Raw genomic sequence first — 6,212 nt, 5'->3', positions numbered from 1 at the left:
AGCACCAGTTCTAGTGGGATGGGAGAATACCGATGAAATAGTTTGGTTCTGCCTGAAGCACCTGCATATTAAAAGAATCCCTTCTCTATAAAAAAAAGAAATTCCAAAGAATCTACAAAATAGTAGAAATAAGGGAACTTAGCAAGATAGCTGAATATAAGGTCAATATGTAAAAATCAACAGTGCTATATACTCGCAACAAATGAAACCATCAAAAATTTTAAATGCTGTTTATCATCACATAAAAAACACCAAATGCCTAAAAATAAATCTAATAAAACATATGTATGACCTCTATAATGTAATTTACAAAACACTGCCAGGAAAAATCAAAGACCATTTAAATAAATGGCAGGGGGAATGATATTCATGGATTAAAGGGTTCAATATATGTCAGTACCCCCACCAACGGATCTATAGATACAATGTAAGCTTAATAAAAATCCTAATAGATGTTTTAAACTGACAGGCTAATTCTGAAATTTACCTGGAAATACAACGGATTTAGAATAGCCAAGGCAATCTTGAAGAACAAAATTACAGGACTACACTAATCAAGGCAGTGTGGTACTGGTATAAAGTTAGACAAACCACTCCCTCCTGTTCCTCTCTCTACTCCCATCCCTGGAACTTGCTGGAATCTTCCTTTATCTGATCTGCATAAGTCAAAGGACAATAGGGGAGAACTTGACAGTGTAAGTTGGGAAACAATGAACACCAAGACAACTTTAGGTCACCTTCCTCCCCTAGCACCTTTGGATGGAATCGACTTTTCTCTTTTTTTTTTTTTTATTAAATCATAACTGTATACATTGATATGATCATGGGGCATCATACATTCGCTTCATAGACCATTTGACACATTTTCATCACAATGGTTAACATAGCCTTCCTGGTATTATCTCAGTTACTGTGCCAAAACATTTACATTCTACATTTACCAAGTTTTGCAAATACCCCTGTAAAATGCACCACAGGTATGATCTTTTCAGTCTGAGAAAGAGACTAGGAGGAAAGCTTGGGATATGCCGTTCTGGGGAATGCAACAGTACACCAGCAGTGGGCCTGTGTAAATAAATTTGTAAAATTAAACATCTGTGTAGCAACCACATAGGTCAAGAAATAGAAAATTACCAAAGCTAAAAATCTATATGTCCTTTTCCTTTTCACAAATCCCTCCTACAGACCAGAAATAAGTATGTGATATAATTTTAATTTTTTAAAACTTTTCATGGCTTGGCACCTGTAGCTCAGCAGTTAGGGCACCAGCCACATGTGGGGCTGGTGGGTTTGAACCCCACCCTAGCCTACTAAACAAACAAACAAAAATAGGTGAGTTTTGTGGTGGGCACCTGTAGTCCCAGCTACAAGGGAGGCTGAGGCAAGAGTAGCGCTTGAGCCCAAGGGTTTGAGGTTGCTGTGAGCTGTGATGCCACAGCATTCTACCAAGGACGACATAGTGAGACTCTGTCTCAAAAAAAAAAAAAAAAAGTATAGTATACTAAAATCCTCATGTATCCATCATCAAGCTTCAACAAAATTTTGCCATATTTGTTTCAAATAGCACCTCTTTCTCTTTATTCCTCCCTACCTTTTCCCCCTTCTCCCATTCCCTCTCTCTTGGAATATTTTAAAGCAAATTCCAGACATTATATCATTTTATTCCTTAGAATTTCAACATGTACCTCAAAAAAGACCCTTCCCTTCCCCTCCCAGCCTTTTTCCTCCCTTCCCTTTTCCCCCCTCCCCTCCCAGCCATCCTTCCCTTCCCTTCCCTTCTTTTTTTGAGACAAGAGTCTCACTTTGTCACCCTCTGTAGAGTGTTGTACCATCATAGCTCACAGCAAACTCAAACTTTTGGGCTCAAGGGATCCTCTTGCCTCAGCCTCCTGAGTAGCTGGGACTACAGGTGCACCACACAGGTGCACCACAATGCCCAGCTATTTGTTTTTAGAGGTGGGGTCTCTCTCTTACTCAGGCTGATCTCGAACTCATGAATGAGCTCAAGCAATCCACCTGCCTCGGCCTCCCAGAGTGCTAGGATTACAGGTGTTTTGCCTGGCCAAACACATTTTCTTATCTAATTACAATACTATTAGTACACCTAACACAATTAGCAATCATTCCTTAATGTCGTCATATTCAAATGAGTGTCACTATATTCAAAATTTCCCAAATTAACTTAAAAATATATACTTTTTTGGGCCAGGCGCAGTGATTCACACCTGTAATCCTAGCACTCTGGAAGGCCCAGGCAGGTGGATTGCCTGAGCTCATGGGTTCGAGACCAGCCTGAGCAATAGCAAGACCCCGTCTCTAAAAACAGCCAGGTATTATGGTGGGTGCCTGTAGTCCCAGCTACTTGGGAGGCTGAAGCAAGAGAATCACCTGAGCCCAGGAGTTTGAGGTTGCTGTGAGCTATAACACCACATACTCTACTGAGGGTGACAAAGTGAGAACCTTGTCTAAAAAAAAAAAAAATATATATATATATATATATATATATACATTTTTTGAGACACAAGTCTCATTATATTGCCCAGACTGGTCTTGAACTCCTGGGCTTAAGCAATCCTCCCACCTTAGCCTATCTGCCACCCAGTAGCTGGGACTACAGGCACATGACACTGCTCCTGGCTTACAAAATCTTTTAATAGTTAGAATTGATTTTTTTATGGCAACCACTTCCTTACTTTTCTTTAAAATTTTACCATTTAAATATGAATTTCTATTAGTTTTACATGTATTTTAACATCATAAATGGAGTGATATAGTATGTATTATTTTGTGTTTGATTTCTTTCATTCAACATTATGTTCTGTTTTTTTTTTTTTTTTTTTTGCAGTTTATGGCTGGGGCTGGATTTGAACCCACCACCTGTGGCATATGGGCCGGCATCCTGCTCCTTTGAGCCACAGGTGCCACCCTCAACATTATGTTTTAAGATTTACACGTTTTTACATAAAGCTATACTCTAATTTCTTGCCTGTATAGTATTTCATTGTATGAATCTACCGTAATTTGTTTATTTATTTTATTTTTATTTATTTACTTATTTTTTTGAGACAGGGTCTCATTATGTTGCCCTTGGTAGAGTGTTGTGATGTCACAGCTCACAGCAACCTCTAACTTTTGGGCTTAAGCGATTCTTTTGCCTCAGCCTCCCAAGTGGCTGGGACTACAGGTGCCTGCCACAACGCCTGGCTATTTTTTTTTTGTAGTTGTCATTGTTGTTTGGCAGGCCCAGGCTGGGTTCGAACCCACCAGACCTGGTGTATGTGGCTGGCGCCCTTGCAGCTGAACTACAGGCATTGAGCCAAATCTACCATAATTTACTTATCAATTCTACTTTTGAAAGACATTTGGATTATTTCTGATTTTTTTACTATATGAACAATGCTGCAAGAACATTTTTTGCAAATGTTTCCTGGTATACATTTCTGTGGATGTACGCCAAAGAACAGAATTGTTGGGACGAAGGGTATACACATCTTCAATTTTTCTAGCTAGTGTTAAACTTTTCTGAAATAGTTTTACTGATGTATACTCTGACAAGCAAAATATGAAAGATCCTATTGTTCCACATCTTTACCAGTCCTTGGTACTGTCCATTTAAAATTTTTGCCAATCAGAGAACTGAGATTTAAATGTGGTTTAAATTGGAATTTCCCTGATAACTAATGAAACTGAGCACATTTCATATTTTTTTAACTTTTTTTTTTTTTGAGACAGAGCCTCAAGCTGTCATCTTGGGTAGAGTGCTGTGGCATCACAGCTCACAGCAACCTCCAACTCCTGGGCTCAAGTGATTCTCCTGCCTCCGCCTCCCAAGTAGCTGGGACTACAGGCGCTTGCCACAATGCCTGGCTATTTTTTGGTTGCAGCTGTCATTGTTGTTTGGAGGGGCTGGCTGGATTCGAACCCGCCAGCTCAGGTGTATGTGGCTGGTGCCTTAGCGCTTGAGCCACAGGTGCCAAGTCCATATTTTTTTAACTTTTAAAAGAATCTTATTCATCAATTTGTTGCTTTCAAAAGTAAAAGAAATGCAATTCATAGCTCCCTACCTTTTCATATTCTTTTTTTTTCACAGCACAATTACAGATGTTTCTTTGCTGAGTCCATCTTAGGCACTTTTTTTTTCTTTTTTTTTTTAATTGTTGGGGATTCATTGAGGGTACAAGAAACCAGGTTACACTGATTGCATTTGTTAGGTAAAGTCCCTCTTACAATTGTGTCTTGCCCCCAAAAGATGTGGCACACACTGGGATCCCTCCCCCTCCCTCCTTCTCTCTCCGTGCTCTTCCTTTCCCTCAGCCCCCTCCTTCTCTCTCTCACTGCTCTCTCCTTATCCCACCCTCACCGTGTACTAGATCATTAATTGTCCTCATATCAAAATTGAGTACATAGGATTCATGCTTCTCCATTCTTATGATGCTTCACTAAGAAGAATGTGTTCCACTTCCACCCAGGTTAATACAAAGGATGTAATGTCTCCATCTTTTTAATAGCTGAATAGTATTCCATGGTATACATATACCACAGCTTGTTAATCCGCTCCTGGTTTGGTGGGCGTTTAGGCCGTTTCCACATTTTGGCAATTGTAAATTGAGTTGTAAGAAACAATCTAGTGTCCTTACGATAAAAGGATTTTTTTTTCCTTCTGGGTAAATGCCCAGTAAAGGGATTGCAGGATCAAATGGGAGGTCTATCTTGAGTTCTTTGATGGTTCTCCATACTTCCTTCCAAAAAGATTGTATTAGTTTGCAGTCCCACCAGCAGCGTAGAAGAATTCCTTTCTCTCCACATCCACGCCAGCATCTGCAGTTTTGAGATTTTGTGATCTGGGCCAGTCTTGCTGGGGTTAGATAACATCTCAGGGTGGTTTTGATTTGCATTTCTCTAATAATTAGGGACGATGAACATTTTTTCATATGTTTGCTAGCCATTCATCTGTCTTCTTTAGAGAAGGTTCTATTCATCTCTCTAGCCCATTGATACATAGGATTGTTGGCTTTTTTCATGTGGATTAATTTGAGTTCTCTATAGATCCTAGTTATCAAGCTTTTGTCTGATTCAAAATATGCAAATATCCTTCTTACTGGACCTATGGGTATTGTCTTTTAAAATGCCTGTTCAGCTCTTTCATATATTTTTCTGTTGACTATCTTTTCCTTGTTGAATTGTAAGACTTTGTTTTACAATCTGGATATGAAATCTTTGATGATTTTAAGTGATGAAAATATATTTTCTCATTCTGTAGTTTGCCTTTGCACTGGTCACAGTGTCTCTTGTGAAAATAAGTTATAATTTTTGATGTAGTCAACTTTAAATCATTAACAAAAACTTTTATCAGTCTTGTCCTTGTACAGTTTGTACTTTTGGTATCTTAAGAAATCTTTTACTATTCCAATGTCAAGAATATTCTCCTTCATTGTCTTCTTTGTATTTCACATTTAGGGCTATATTGTTACCTGGGGATTATTTAAGTTTTTAGAAAGGATGATATGAAAGTCAACAGCCAATTTAGTCCTACTTTTAGTTTAGTTTTTTTTTTTTTTTTAAATTTGGATGCCCAATTGTCCCAACACCATTTATTGAAAAGATTGCCCTACTACTACTGCTATATAGGGCCACATTTTTTGTTAAAATCAAGTATATAAATATGCATGGATCTATTTTTCTATCCTTGTGCCAATACTAATTTCTTAATTACTATAGCTTTATTTATTTTTAACAAACCCTTAACATCTGATAGAGCAAGTTCTTCGATATAGTTCTTCTTCAACAGTCACGGCTTTTCTTTCTTCTTTCTTTTTATTTGAGACAGAGTCTCAGGCTGTCGCCCCGGGTAGAGTGCCATGGCATCATCATAGCTCACAGCAACCTCCAACTCTTGTGCTCAAACAATCCTCCTACTTCAGTTTTTCTATTTTTTAGTAGAGACAGGGTCTCGCTCTTCCTCAGGCTGGTCTTGAACTTGTGAGCTCAAGCAATCCACCTACCTTGGCCTCCCAGAGTGCTAGGATTACAGGTATGAGCCACTGTGCCTGGCTGAAATCATGGATATTCTTGACCTTTTTCATTTCTATATATATTTTGCAATCAGTCAAGTTCCACCAAAATAAAAAAACCTACTCACCCCATCAGGATTTAATTGGAATCACGTTGAATCTGTAGATAAATATGGGAGAACTGACATTCATGTAATATTG

The sequence above is a fragment of the Nycticebus coucang genome, chromosome X (assembly GCF_027406575.1).
Source record: "Nycticebus coucang isolate mNycCou1 chromosome X, mNycCou1.pri, whole genome shotgun sequence".
Taxonomy (NCBI): domain Eukaryota; kingdom Metazoa; phylum Chordata; class Mammalia; order Primates; family Lorisidae; genus Nycticebus; species Nycticebus coucang.
This window is presented reverse-complemented; position numbering follows the sequence as displayed.